General features: G+C 39.7%; 1 protein-coding gene across 16 annotated transcripts in view; it reads left to right on the top strand.

The window, feature by feature from the left end:
• Positions 1–4,475: 4,475 nt before the first annotated feature.
• Zfp729b (zinc finger protein 729b) overlaps positions 4,476–15,787 on the top strand; it is a 34,327-nt gene continuing 23,015 nt past the window's right edge. For 6 of the 16 annotated variants that reach the window (XR_015639534.1, XR_015639531.1, XR_015639528.1 and 3 more), the window contains exons 1-2: positions 4,476–4,565; positions 6,624–6,661. The gene's annotated coding sequence lies outside the window, so the exon portion shown is untranslated. 16 annotated transcript variants of the gene reach the window in all.

The following is a 15,787-nucleotide window of genomic DNA, read 5'->3' as shown; positions in this document are numbered from 1 at the left end:
TTATCCTTCACATTAGAAGAAATATCTCTACACGCCCCCACTAGACTCCTCAGAATTTCACTGAGGTAAACAGTCCTTTCGATTTTGGTTGGATGTATTTCCTGTCCACTGATATGCATATGTGTTGCCAATGAGTTCAAAGTAGTTGCTACCTCCTGTTCACTTGGTTATGACATGGGGCAAGAGAGTTAATTCATATTTGAGGAAAATCTACAAAGATATATTTCTGGCCTTGCAAACTGAAGGCAAATTGCTTCTGGGGGTCCTTATGGACAAAACTGAGAAAAAGGTATTCATTTGCTATATCAATAGGTACATACCATGTAGCAGGAGATGTGTTAATTTGCTCAATTAAGGACACCACTACCTCTGACACAGGAGCTGCAGTAGGAGTTACTACCTGGTTTCATATTCAATATTAACTGTCATTTTCCATGATCCATCTGTCTTCTGCACTGGCCAACAGGAGAGTTAAGGGGAGATCCTTTGGGGACCACCATTTCTGCTTCTTTCAAGTCCTTGAGTGTGGCATTAATTTATGCAATTTTCTAGGGATACAATACTGGTTTTGATTCACTATTTTCTTTAGCAGAGGCAACTAGGAGGCTTCTGTTTAGCCTTACCAACTATAATAGCCTTCACTCCACAGGCTGGTGAACCAATCTGAGCAACTGGCCACTTCTATGCATATCTATCCCAGTTATTCAATCTGGAAGTGAGGAAATAACCACATGGAGTTCAGGGAGGTATGGGACCTACTGTGAGTCAGACTTCAGCCAAAGCTCCATTATCACCAGGTCTCCAAAAGTCCCTACTTTATGTCACAGGCCACAATGTTTCATGGAATCTCCCAGAATCAGCATCAAGTCAGAACAAGTATCCAATAGATCCTGAATAATCTGATTTTTCCCCCAGTGTATAGTTATCCTTCTAAAAGCACATAGGCCCCTCTGTGGGAAGAATCTGTTACTAGGCTGATTCTCCAGCATCACACTGAGGTGGAAGGGACAGGTGCCACGACTGAGTGAAAAATAACAGACTAGGGATTGGGGATTTAGCTCAGTGGTAGAGCGCTTGCCTAGCAAGTGCAAGGCCCTGGGTTCAGTCCCCAGCTCCGAAAAAAAAAATAAATAACAGACCATGTGGTAGATGTGGACTAGAATATGTAGGTTAGGGCCAGAGAGATGGCTCAGTGGTTAAGAGCACTGATTGCTCTTCCAGAGGTCCTGAGTTCAATTCCCAGCATCCACATGGTGGCTCACAACCATCTGTAATGGGATCTGATGCCCTCTTCTGGTATGTCTAAATACAGCTACAGTGGACCCACATACATACAATAAATAAATAAAATCTTTAGAATACTCAGGTTAAGTTAGAAGAGCTAGCTTGGAGGTAGCCAGCTAAGCCCTAAGATAAGATAAATATTAATAAGTGTCTGTGTCATTATTCTGAAATTTGCTGGTCCTAGAGAGTACTAAAATACCACTTTCTGATATCTTCTTTAGTATATTTTTTCAATGATGTGGTGTTTTGTCAAAAGAGTCTTCCATTTCACTGTTAGAATTTACACAAGATATTTTATATCATTTGTGGCAATTTTGAAGGGTGTTGGTCCCCTGATTTTTTCCTCACTTCATTTGTAGTTTGTATTGCTCTGCAAATAATGATACTTTGATTTCTGATTTTCAATCCCCTATTCCCTTCAGTATTCTAAATATTCTAACTACAACTTCAAATATTGTATTGAACAGATATGAAGGGAATGGGGAACCTTTTCCTCATTCCTGATTTCACTGAAATTACTTTGAGTTTCTCTCCATTTAATTTGATGTTGGCTGTACTGGCTGGTTTTGTGTTTCAACTTGACACAAGCTGGAGTTATCACAGAGAAAGGAGCCTCCCTTGAGAAAATGCCTCCAGAAGATCTAGCTGTAAGGCCTTTTCTTAATTAGTGATCAAGGGGGTGGTGATCAGTTGTGGGTGGTACCATCCCTGGGCTGGTCGTCCTGGGTTCTATAAGAAAGAAAGCTGAGCAAGCCAGGGAAAGCAATCCAGTAAGTAACATCCCTCCATGGCCTTTGCATCAGCTCCTGCTTCCTGACCTGCTTGTGTTCCAGTTCTGACTTTCTTTGATGATGAACAGCAATGGGAAGTGTAAGCTGAATAAAACCTTTCCTCCTCAGCTTGCTTCTTGGTCATGATGTTTCTACAGGAATAGAAACCTTCACTAAGACATCGGCTAAAGGCCTGATGTAAATCACCTGTATTATATTTAGCTATGTCCATTGTATCTCCACTCTTTCCAAGACATTTGTCATTGAGTTGTGTTGAATTTTGTCAAAGGCATTTTTGGTGTCTAATGAGATGATCATGTGGTTTTATTTTAAGTTTGTTTATATAGTATATTACACTGACTAAATTTTTTTTAATGTGGAACCATTATTCTTCATGTCTTTGAGGAAGCCCTACTTGGTCATGCTGTATAACATCTTTGATGTGTTCTTAGATTGGGTTTAAAGAATGTTCTTGAGTATTTTTGCAGCTATGTTTATGTGGGTTATTTGTAATTCTCTTTCTTCAATGAATCTTTGTGTGGTTTTGTTATCACAGTTACCATGGGTTCATAAAATGAATTTTGAAACATTTCCTTTATTTCTATTGTTGTTGAATAATTAAGAATTATTGGCCTAGGTGTACTTTAAAAGTTTATTTTCATTCAGGAGAGAGTTTAGTTTCCCTTTAGACTTTAGCCTTTGTGTTTTTCTTGAAATTCTAGTCTAATCCATGGTGGTCTGAACAGATGCAGTGGGTTATTTCTATTTTTTTATGCCTATCGAGAGTTGCTTTGTGACAAAGTATGTAATTAATTTGGAAGAAAGTTCCATGAGAGCTGATAAGAAGGTATATTCTTTTGTTTTGGGGAGAAAGGTTCTGTAGATATCTGTCAGGCCCATTTGATATAATGAGTGTCAGTGACAGTATTTTTTTGTTTGTTTAACCTTTGGCTGGACAACCTGTCCATTGGTGAGAGTAGGGTATTGAACTCTCCAACAATTATTGTGGTAGGACCAGTATGGGATTAAGCTTGGCAATCCAACATTTTCTTACAGACATGAGTGTCCTTGCATTTGCTATGTAGATGTTAAGAGCTGAAACATCTTTGTGGATTTTTCCTTTGATGAGTTTGAAGTGTTCCTCCATATTTGGTTTGTTTGTTTTAGATTAATTTTGGTTTGAATTCTATTTTGTTACATGTTAGAATAGCTACACGAGCTTACATCTGAGGTTCGTTTGCTTGGAAAACATTTTTTATAAAACATTACTCTGAGGTGACAGCTATCTTTGATGTTGAGGTATGTTTCTTATAGGTAGCAGGATGGTTTTTTTTCCCTTGTATCCATTCAGTTAATTTATGTCTTTTTATTGAAAACTTAGTCTATGTCTATTTACTGAGGAATTGATTCTAATCTTTAGTGCTTTGATTATTATGTGACAAGGATATAGATGGTGGTAGTTTCAACATGCTTGGTCCATTGGAAGTGGCACTGTTAGCAGGTGTGGCCTCATTTGAGGTGTAGTACTGCTACAGGAAGCAGGTCAGGAGGTGGGGTCTCTCCCTTGCCGTATGCAGAAGAGCCCATGGCAGCTCTGTCCTCTTTTCCCCATTCCTCCTCCTTTTCCTGGTCTCTCTATTCTCTACCTCCTACCAGGTAACTAAAAACCCACCTCCCTCTAATCCCCCCAGTAATTGGCTGTAGACAATTTGATTTAACTAATAGTTTTAAATCAAGGAACAAGGTTTGCCCAACAAAATCTTGTAAATGTGAAAAGTCCACGGTAGGCTTCGACCTTTGGGTATAGAATTTAACATTACGATCCACAGCAACAGACCAAACCTCACACACATACACATACTGGAAAACTAGCTATGCTCAGAAATGCTAAGTCCTTGTGGTTGATGCCTTATGATCCCAGGAGTTGTGCCCTGCTCTTGGAAGACATACTGAGCATGTGCTCAGAAAACGCCTGGTGGTAACTAGCTCTGATTTCCAACTCTTCTGTCTTGAGCACCTGGGATGGTTTCAATAGCATCTTAAAGAGATAATGCTCAACCCTACATTAACTTTCTGCTTCCATATTTTAATTAAACCATCAAAGCATGAATTTTCCATTTGGTAGATTCTATAATTAGATCTGAGCTTTAAAATCACAATGTTTTATAAGAAATAACAAGGAAAAGAAATGTGATAAACATTATTGTGAAAGGCTCGGCTCATAGGCTAACATTGTGTGCTGGGATCAAGGACTTTAAAAAAGTCCAATTTCCCTGTGGCAGCCCATGAGCTGAAGCCTGTTTCTTTCCATCTTCACCTGCTCATCCTTGGGCTTGAATCCAGGCAAAGCACAAATCCTCTTCTGTGACTTCCTGGAAATCCTTCCAACTGACTTGTGGGAAATGAAGTCCTTATTGCTGTGACGTCATCAGAAAGGGCCGCTGGCATCAAACTTCCGTATTCTTTCTTCAAACTTCATTCCTCAAATTTTTGCAACTGTCCTGTTGAGCGGTGAGTTTGGATCTCTGACATGGAGGTTGGTGCAGGGAGCAGCACCGTTCTACATATCTGAGGAAATGTGCAGGGTGGCGGGTAGGACGCGGAGGGAGCTAACTTGGGCTGGTTGGGAGACAGGGGAAGCTGCTGACCTGGAGGTGCTGTGCTGAACTAGGCTGGGCCACTGCCCCTGGACGCAGGTTTGACCGGGAACGAGGTTGGAACAAGAGGATTGCAAGGGCAGGCTGGGTCTGCTGACGGCCTCTGCTCAGATGCTGAAGGGAACTCGCTCATCTTTACTGGGGAAATGTGCTCTACCTAGCTGTCAGATGCTCACATGGCTGTAATCAGATACTCAGGGAATACAGAACACGGGGACATTTAGCGCCTTATGTACTTAATGCCCTTGGAGACTACTCCTTGTTTGAGCTCACACAGCTTCCTAAAGTTCCTACTGTCCAAGGAGAGAGAATCCTCTGAGGGCAACCTTTGTGTGGGGTGTTACTTTTCTTTTTGATGAACTGTTACACTTACGGATGTCTCAGTTTGAATGGGAATTTCTAATAGATATTTCTGTGACCTGAATCATCACAATTTATGTCTATATAGCCATAGGATAATCTTGTAATTGGTATGATCTTGTGTTTGCATAGTCCAGATAATATGAATCTTACACATCAGAATAAAACTCACTAGACAGTAATACCTCAACAGTTTTGAGTAGGTGTTCTGTCCAGAATTTGGACTCCTTTTTAGATGTGAACGTGACTTGGTGTGATGAGAGAAAGTTCGCTGAGTGGGGCTGAAATGTTTGAAAGGGAAGGGGGAAGTAGCCCTGCTAATCTGCCCAGCTCTGAGCACTGCTCTCTCTAACCTGCCAGGACTTGTACGTTGTTTTCTCATCACATGATTTTCTTCCATCTGCTCACATTATCAGCAGTGTCTGAACTCTCCTAAATTTTTCTTTGTCCCTCAATGTGATATTCAGGTTTACTGATGCACCTGTAATAGTTTAAGGAAAAATTCCCCAAGTTTTTCCTACTGTGAAAGGCTGTAAGATAAATTTGGAAAGCCGTGGCACACTTGGGGTCTTATGATTTACACATAGTAGGTTCCTGTTCATGCAAAATGCACAGCTCTTGTCCTGAAGAGAACAGTTTAGTCCAGAGCCATTTGAGTAGCCATGATCTGAGAACACAGATTTAGTTTAATTCAAATAACATTCTAAAACATGGAATCAGTTTCATGGCTTTACAGAAAAATAATTTAATTGACCAAGGAAAGTTTAAAATACATTGGTGTGAGTCTGATAGAGGCATGTACTATGAGACATGGGAGATACCCTATTCACCTAAGATACCATCTGATGAGATTTTAGCTTTTGGATTGATAGAAGCTGTTCTGCCAAGTCAGTGGGTTCTGAGAGGTTTTTATCTATTGTCACAACCTGTGTGGTCCACTACAAAGTGAGGCAGGGGCTGACTGTCCTGAAGAGAAAACCAGCCCAAGTAAGATAGCTACCCTAAACCTGCAAAATTCTAGTCTCTACTCCTCAATAAACTTCCACACAGGCCATCAGTCTCTGCACACACAGACTCCTTCCAAGAGTTTTTCATTCACTGCCAGACACAGGGTTTTGTTTTTCAGGATTTCTCCTCTACAGACCCTCCCCCTATCTCGGGTGACCTTCCTTATATTGTCACTCTTCAGTCACACAGAGTGTTAGTGAGCCGGAGCTTGGCTTACGGCATTCAAGTCTACTCTCGGAAAGCATGGGCTTCAGACCACCTTGTCCTATCTACTGGGATTTCCAATGAGTTTGTAATCATATCTAGGATAACAGACATTTCCTAGTTAATGTTGCTAATCCGTAGGGGGAAAAAAGCAGTATATGAAGTCAGAATCATGTGCTACCTTCTACATCAAAACCCACTCCTTACAACATAGAGAGGGTACAGCGGCATGCTTATATATAACTTACAGGTACCAAATAAGTGTATATTTTGTACTAAACAACCCTATGGTAGAAAAGTGAGCTAAAACTTAATCTGTGTTTCATTTCTGAGTTTTCAGGAGGAGTCAGGAATCCTGGAGTTCAAAGCCAATTCAAGGTGAGCCTAGGTTATATGAGTCCCCATGTTTTAAAAGATTATTAAAATGTAGTATATTGGGTATAGTAATTACTTCTGATTGCCCTCAGTTTTGAGCGCCAGTGACCTGACAGAAATCTTTCTAATTGACATCTTCCTAATCATGAAACCTTACAAATCTGACTTTTCACTAGCATCCTTTTGCTAATACCTTGTGTTGAAGATTAGGATCTTGTTTATGTTTACTGTGCAGGGAGGTGGGGAGACTGGGGGAGAGTTATTCTCTCTGTCCTGCTTCACTAGCAGGAAAAGTTAGCTTTCTTTGTGTCCTGTTCTGCATTATTTTCTGTCATGACCTCATGGTTGTTTCTTCTGATATTGCATGAATTTTTCCAGAACAGCATTCTGGCTCTACAGATGGAAAGTACCAACCACATCTAACACTGTTCTTCATATGTGCTGTCAGCACCATCCAGCCAGTAAACTGTCAAGGTGGGATCCCTCCCTCGTCCTCAGGGAGGCGTCCACTCTCCTATGGTGTGCATTCCTGCCCTTTTCCTTGAAGACTCTTTTCATTTCATCCAAATGTTACTGTGAGTGATGACATGAATGAAGGATTTACTGATTTTTAACAGACTCAAGCAGGAACCTTGTCGTGTTTCACAAGTTGTTCTGGGAAACTCTGAAGAAAGCACGTGTTAGGTGATGTCATTCAGTTCCTAGTATTGGCGGTGTGCATGTCAGAGGTCACAAAATGAATACAGAAACCTTATTTGTATTGATTTTGATGGGCATCAAAAGAAGAAAGAAATACACCTGAGAAGTACAGGTTGTTGTCATTTTTGCCTTTAAGTTAAAATATTTCTGTCAGTGAGTTCAAGGACACTTCTCTTTCCTTCTTTCATTTCCATTCATTTGTGTATTTATTCACTTTTCATCCCAATCACAGCCCCCATCTTCTCCAAGTCCCCCTCACATAGCCTCTCTCTCCATGTTCTACTCTCCTTCTCTGAGGAGGGGGAGCCCTCCCCCTCTAACAAACCCCACTGGCATATTAAGTCTGGAGGAGTAGGCACATACCTTTCCAATGAAGCTAGATGAAGCAATCTAGATAGGGGATCAGGATCCACTGGCAGGCAACAGTCAGGGATAACCCCCACTTCAGTCCTGGGGGGACCTGCATGAAGACCTAGCTGCCATTCTGCTACAAATGTACAGGAGTCATATGGTGAGTCCAGCCCATGCATGTCTGTAATTCGTGGTTCCATCTCTAGGAACCCCCCAAAGGTCATTTGACTCTGTTGGTCTTTTGTGGAGTCCCTACCCTCTCCCATTACTGTGATCCTTCCCTCTTCTCTTCCACAATACTCCCTCAGCTCTGTCTAATGTTTGGCTGTAGGTCTCTGCATCTATTTTGGTCAGCTGCTGGATGGGTCCTCTCAGGCTTGTCTACAAGCCTAACAGAGTATCAGTAGTACTTCTTACCCATGGAAAGGGTCTCATGTTGGGCCAGTCATTGGTTGGCTATTCTCTCAGTCTCTGCTCTATCTTTGTCCATGTACTTTTTGAGTTGAAGGTTTCCTGGTTGAATTGGCATCCTCATCTCTCCACTGGGAGTCCCACCTGGCGACAGGAGGTGACCCTTCAGGCTCCATATCCCCTAGTGTTAGGAGTCTCAGCTAGAGTCACCCTTATAGGCTCCCAGGAGCCTCTTCTATCTCAGGTCTCCAGAATGCTACAGAGGTGATCCTCTGCCCCAACCCAGCCCACCACCAAATTTTATTTACTCTTTCAACCCTCTCTCTCAAGCTTTCTCTACACCTGATCCTTCACTCCCATACCCCTCCCAATTCCTTTCCCCTCCCATCTTTATTCCTCCATCCACTACTGATAACTATTTTATTTCCCTTCCAAGTGAGAATCAAGCATCCTCCCTTGGGCCCTCCTTTTTATCTAGCTTCTTTGGATCTGCGAATTGTATCATGGTTATCCTGTACTTTGTGGCTAATATCCACTTATATGTGAGTATATACTATGTATATCCTTTTGGTTCTGGGTTACCTCACTCAGGAAGATGAAGTGGAAATTTTTAGTTTCTTTAAAAATCAATTGTGTTGTCTAATGTTTTGCTGGAAGCTGTCTTGTCAGAGGGTATGAGATATTTTGCTGAAAGTTGGCTTGTGAAAAGGCATGTGATGTTTTGCTGAGAGCCAATGCTTGAGAAGCTGGGTGATGTTTAGAAAAAAGATAAATAGAACCCCACAAACAGTGAGAGGGTGCTCTTGCATTGATATGACTTGCAAAGCTCTGCTAGTCTTAACTACACAGTGAAAACTTCACCAATGAACTTCTGTGGTGTTCTGGCTGCTACCACTGTTTCCCATGAATTCAGTGGTCCCTTGTGCTTTCTGTTGGATCTTGCCACCTGTACTGACTCATGCTTGAGGATTTGTAACTGGAGTGCTGATATTCTGACAACCAAGAGTGGAATTGTTCCCAAGGAACTAGTTCTAAACAGGGCCATAACCCCTGTTTCCTATCAACCTTTTTTGTCTCCTACCACTGGCATGTGGGCTAGAAGGAAGGTTGAAACATTCAAGAACTCTACTTAAATTAAGTTTTGAAAAACCTAAGTTTTCTAGTTCCACCAATTTGCCTGCAAATTTCATGATATCCTTGTTTTTAATAGCTGAGTAATATTCTGCTGTGAAAATGGGACAATTTCTTTATCCATTTGTCCCTTGAGGGGTATCTGTGTTGTTTCCAGTTTTTGACTGTTATGAGTAAAACTGCTACAAATGTAGTAGAGCAAGTGTCCTGGTGGTAAGAGTGATATTGATGACTCTTGAGGTAGAACTATTCCCAATATTCTGAGAAACAACCACATTGATTTCCATAGTGATTATATAGCTTAGCACTCCCAAGGAGTGTTTCCATTGCTCTATATCCTTGCCTGTATGTGCTGTGGCTTGAGTTTTTGATCTTAGCCATTCTGCAGGGTGTAAGGTAGAATCTCAGAGTCACTTTGATTTGCATTTCCCTGATGACCAAAGAAACTTTTTAAAGTGTTTCTCAGCTATTAGAGATTCCTCCAATGAGAATTTTCTGCTTAGCTCTGTACCTCATTTTTTAACTGGGTTATTTGGTTTGCTGGTATCTAATTTCTTAAGTTCTTAATAAAATTGGATATCAGCCCTCTGTGGGATATAGGATTGCTGAAACTCTTTTCCCATTCTGGAGGCTGCCATTATGACAGTGTCCTTTGCCTTACAGAAGATTTTCAATTTAATGAGATCACATTCATTAATTGTTTATCTTAGTGCCTGAGTTATTGGTGTTCTGTTCAGAAAGTTGTTCCTATACCAATGCACTCAAGGCTACTCCCTACTTTCTCTTCTATTAAATTTAGTGTATCTGGCTTTATGTTGAGGTTTTTGATCCACTAGGACTTGACTTTTGTGCTGGGTGATGAATATGAACCTATTTTTATTCATCTACATGCAGACATCGAATTATATTTGCACCATTTCTTGAAGATAATTTCTCTTTTCCATTGTATGGTTTTGACTTCTTTGTCTAAAATCAAGTGTCCATAGGTGTGTGGATTTATTTCAGGGTCTTTTGCTCTATTCCATTGATCAACTTGTGTGTTTCTGTGACAATACTATGCAGGTTTTTTTTATTATTACACCTCTGTAGTTCTTGAAATCAGGGATGCTGATACCTCCAGGAGTTCTTAGCTACTTAGCTATCCTGGTTTTTTTTTTTTTTTTTTTGAGTTCGAAATTGAGAATTGTTCTTTCAAGGTCTGAAAGAATTGTGTGGGAACTTTTAAAGGATGTATATTGAATCTGTAGATTGCTTTTGATGACATGGCCATTTTCACTGTTAGTCCTACTTACCAAGGATCATGGAAAATCTTTCCATCTTATGATATCTTCTTCAAATTCATTCTTCAGAGACTTGAAGGTCTTGTCATACAGGTCTTTCACTTGCTTTGTTAGAGTTACATGAGATTCTTTATATTATTTGTGGATATTGTGAAGGATATTCTTTTCCCTGATTTCTCAGCCGGTTTATGGCTGGTATAAAGGAGGGCTACTATTTTTGGGGGGTTTTTTGGGGTTTTTTTGTTTTTTTTTGTTTATGTTTTGTTGTTGTTGTTGTTTTGTTTTGTTTTGTTTTGTATCCAGCCACTTTGCTGAAGGTATTTATCAGCTCTAGGAGTTCTATGGTAGAGTTTTTGGGTTGACTGATATATACTATCAGATTATATGTAAATAGCTATTCTTTGACTTTTTCTTTTCCAAATTATATCCCCTTGATCTTTTTGAGTTTTAATGCTTTAGCTAGAACTTCATGAAGTGTATTATAGAGACATGGAGAGAGTGGACAGCCTTGTCTTGTCCCTGATTTTAGTGGAATTGCTTTAAGTTTCTCTCCATTTAAGTTAACATTAATTTAATATTGGCTTGCTGTATATTGTTTTTATTATGTTTAGGTATATATCTTGTATCCCTAATCTCTCTAAGACTTTTAACATGAAGGAGTTTTGGATTTCTTTTCAAAGGGTTTTTCAACATCTGAGGAGATTGTCTACATAACTTTTAGTTGTCTCAGTTTGTTTATATGAAGGATTAAGTTGACAGATTTTCATATGTTGAACCACCTCTGAATTCCTGGGATGAAACCTACTTGATTATGATATTTTTCATGTGTTCTTGGATTTCCTTTGTATTTCACTGAGTATTTTTGTATCAGTGTTCATAAGGAAAGTTGCCTGAAATGCTCTTTCTTTGTTGAATCTTTGGGTGGTTTTGTCATCATCATGACCACTGCTGGGTTGCCTAGAGTGGCTGCAGGCTATTAGAGAGCTGGGGTAAGAGCTCCATGGTTCCTTTTCAGATCCATATTTATGTTTTTCCACTTTCCTAATTAATTATCACCCCACAATTCTTCCCAATTTCCCCATGAGGTCATATGTACTCTCCGTTCTCTTTCTTATGCTTCCAGACAGCATTCCTGCAGGATTCATGGCTTCATGACCAGCAAAACATCAGGGCAGGCGAGGCAGGAAGGCAATTTGCCCAGCACAACTCACCAGCAGTTGTTCAAATGGGGGGACTCTGACCTCCACTTGTTTGTTTTAGGCATATTCATGCACTAGCACAATTAGGTGTAAGCTCTTCTGGTGATAATTACCTCAGTACTGTAAGCACCACAAAATATACATCATGTCCTAGAGGAACCAAGTCAGTGAGATACACATCATAACTGACTAAATAGATGAGTGATATGCTCTAAGCTTTGTAGGGAAAACAGCTTTAAATTTCTACCCTTGAAGGAACAATCCTCTAGCCTTAATTCTGTAGCACTTTTACCCTGAAAGCATGTTGGAGTTTGTCCTAGGCTTTTCGGCCCCTCTTGAGGTAACCGTGTGTTTCTTGTCTATATTCTATGTCATTTATTGCATTTATTCACTTGCATATGATAAACAGCCCCTGCATTTAAGGGATAAAACCAACTTAGTCATGGTGGATAATGTTTTTGACATGTGTCTGTTATATATATAATATATAATATAATATATATTTACATATATATGTAAATTTTTTGTTTGTTTGACAACTTTGATTCATTATGGATATTGGCTATTAGTGTTCTTTATAGTTTTTGTCTTGTTTCTACCTGATTTTGTTATTAGAGTGATACTAACTTCATCGAAGTAGCTTGTTCTGTTCATTTTAATTTAATGGTTAAAGAAAGATTACTTGCAGGTCTTTTAATCAGGACATAAGTTTTTTTTTTTAAGCTGGAAAACTTATTACAATTTCCCCATTTGTTTTGAGTCCATTGAGGCTGTTAATTTCTTCACCTTTAATTTTGTTTATTTATCTGTAAAATGTACATCGCAATGAAAATGAAATCACAAGAAAACTAAACCTCTAGGATTGAAAGCAATCCTGTAGGTGAAGATTATAGGTCAAATTGCCTACATGAAACTATAAGAAAGAAATACTCAGGTTAATAAAGAAGAAAAAAGAATCAAAAACAAAAACAAAACAAAACAAAAAACAGTTATTTGTATCAGCGGAGGTGTATGAATTAGGCAGTGAAAAAGACAGGTGTTGCTTTTCAAAAATTCTTTTCTTCCTAAAGCATCTTAATGGACAAGCCATGAATGTGTGGGATATTCTCCTCTTGGAACGAGTTTTGAGTTGGCTGGGGTAAGTTGAGTTCAGTGAGGATATTTTAAACTTCCAGTGTGAGGAAAAGAGCTCTGTGGAGCATTTGCAGATGGCAGCCATGTCAGCGGAGTGAGCAGCAGAAACACAGCTTCTTGACTGGTGGATGGCCGGGCCACGTGAGTCCCAGCCTGGGCTTTTATATCAGTACACTGTAGCTGTTTTTAGACACCAGAAGAGGGGATCAGATCCCATTACAGATGGTTGTGAGCCACCATGTGGTTGCTGGGAATTGAACTCAGAACCTCCGGAAGAGCAGTCAGTGCTCTTAACCTCTGAGCCATCTCTCCAGCTCCAGCCTGGGCTTTTATTGGCTATTTAATGACCTGAAAAAACTCTGAGGCCTCTCAGAGCTTCAGGTTTGTTTTCTTTCAAATGGAGAAAAGCAGAATTGTACTCTCTGGGCTGTGGTCAGAACTCTCTGAAGGTGTATGTGGAGAGCACATGCCTGGTACCTGGGGACCAGGGAACGGGAAATGGTAGCTCCCTTCATGACTGCTGATTGTTGCGGGCTGAGTCGTGCCCTTCCGAAAATGTATTTTTAAAGTCCTAATTCCTAGAATCTCAGGTTGTAAATTATTGAGAAATAAATTCTCCAATGGAAATCAAGTTAAAAATGAAAAAAAAAAAAGAAAGAAAGAAAGAATACACACAAATGACTGAATGATACAGTGAAGAAATTGTGTGATCCAAAGATCCAAATCCTCTCAATGGCAATAATAATAATAATTAAACAAAAAGACCCAGAAGATAAATAATTGAAAGTAGATCAAAGAAAAAGATTCAAACGATCAACAAATTCACAATAGGTTCATTAACAAGGTAAAGAACATTGAGGGACACATGACCCAACTAACCAATGGAAACAGGATCCAGATGATCAGGATCAGAAAGGAGCAAGCGACATCACAATAGATAACAAAGAATTCAGACTATCACAAGGGAATATTTTGAAAACCTGTCCCGTTTGGAAAATGTAAAAGATATCACTCATATCTCCTTCTTATAGACAACATAAAAGTCGATTTGTTTTCTGACCATGTGTCCCCACCTGTGTTTTTTGAATGTACAACAGAGCATCACTTGTTCTGATATGTGAGTATTACTTGTCGCTGTGCTCCTCATTTTGAGTATTGTTTGTGTTCTCAGTGGCCCTTTGTGTTTTAGTAATTTTGGCTTCTGATTCCTTTCCACAGTGTCTTGGCTATGCCCATTTCTCTCTTGAGCCTAAAGTGGTGCTCTCTGTATTTTCTTTATGCTTGGTTTGTAAAATATAATTTTTAAATTCTCTTTCTTTTCTGATTGTTTTCTCTCCTTCAACTACTGCAGGGCCTTGTACGGTGTGCAATAGCTTAGGTTGGATGTCATTGTCTTTTCGGAGGTAGAATGCATTACTCCAAGCTCTTTTGGCTTTCAAAGTTCCACATAGGAAATGGCTGATATCCTAATAAATGTGTTCTTTCACTTGCAGGTCTCAGTGTACCATGAGGATTTTATTTTCTGATCTTGTCCAATTAGTGGCGTGCGCGCGTGCGTGCGTGCGTGCGTGTGTTAATTACTATTGGTGTGTAGTTCCTTGGTTTAGGGAAGATTTATTTTATGGTCTTGAAGCTCATATTTATGCCATTGCCTGGGGGTTTTTTTCTCCCTCATCTGAGTCTGTAATTTGAAGATTTGGTCTTTTCCCAGTATCTGACATTTCCCATATATTTCCTTTCTGCAGATTTTTTTCTTATTTTATTTCACATTCTTAGCTTGTTTTATCTAGATCATCTAATTTATCTGTAAGCCCTTATATGCCATCTTCTGCTGATTTACTCTATTCTTAGTTTTTCTTTTAATTTTCTTTTGGATTATTAGCTTTTGGACTCCGTCTTCACCTCTGCTAGAGTCTTTTTCAGTGTTTCTTTTTATTGAACTCCAGTTTCAAACCATAGATTATTTTGTCATTTCCATCATTCTGATAATTTTGTTTTCTTGGCCGTTACACAAGTCTTTTTCTCCTTAAGTTCATTGTTTTTAAGGGCATTGAGATGCTTCTTCATACCTTTAAAAAATGTTTGTAGTCTTTGATGAAGTTTATGATTATACTTCTAAAATCTGGGTCCTAGTGTTCATCTAAGTAATGTATATTGGCAAATGTTTCTAGAAATCTTGTAGGCTATTGAGGGGAAATGCCAGCATGATCTTTTGTATTGCGTATTTTTTTTCTATGTATGTAGTCATATGGTTTTTAGGAAAAAAAATACAGGAATGACCTACCAATCAGTGTACCTGCTACAAAAATTTTTTTTTATTTTTATTTTATTTTTTTCATCTTTATTAACTTGGGTATCTCTTATTTACATTTCTTTTTTTTTAATTTGTTTAATACTTAATAATAATTCTTTGGTTTCCGGGCAAACATCCCCCTCCCCCCTCCCCTTCCTTATGGGTGTTCCCCTCCCCAACCCTCCCCCCATTGCCGCCCTCCCCCCAACAGTCTAGTTCACTGGGGGTTCAGTCTTAGCAGGACCCAGGGCTTCCCCTTCCACTGGTGCTCTTACTAGGCTATTCATTGCTACCTATGAGGTCAGAGTCCAGGGTCAGTCCATGTTTAGTCTTTAGGTAGTGGCTTAGTCCCTGGAAGCTCTGGTTGCTTGGCATTGTTGTACATATGGGGTCTCGAGCACCTTCAAGCTCTTCCAGTTCTTTCTCTGATTCCTTCAACGGGGGTCCTATTCTCAGTTCAGTGGTTTGCTGCTGGCATTCGCCTCTGTATTTGCTGTATTCTGGCTGTGTCTCTCAGGAGCGATCTACATCCGGCTCCTGTTGGTCTGCACTTCTTTGCTTCATCCATCTTGTCTAATTGGGTGGCTGTATATGTATGGGCCACATGTGGGGCAGGCTCTGAATGGGAGTT

The sequence above is a fragment of the Rattus norvegicus genome, chromosome 1, assembly GCF_021556685.1.
Source record: "Rattus norvegicus strain SHRSP/BbbUtx chromosome 1, alternate assembly SHRSP_T2T, whole genome shotgun sequence".
NCBI lineage: Eukaryota > Metazoa > Chordata > Mammalia > Rodentia > Muridae > Rattus > Rattus norvegicus.
This window is presented reverse-complemented; position numbering and strand designations above follow the sequence as displayed.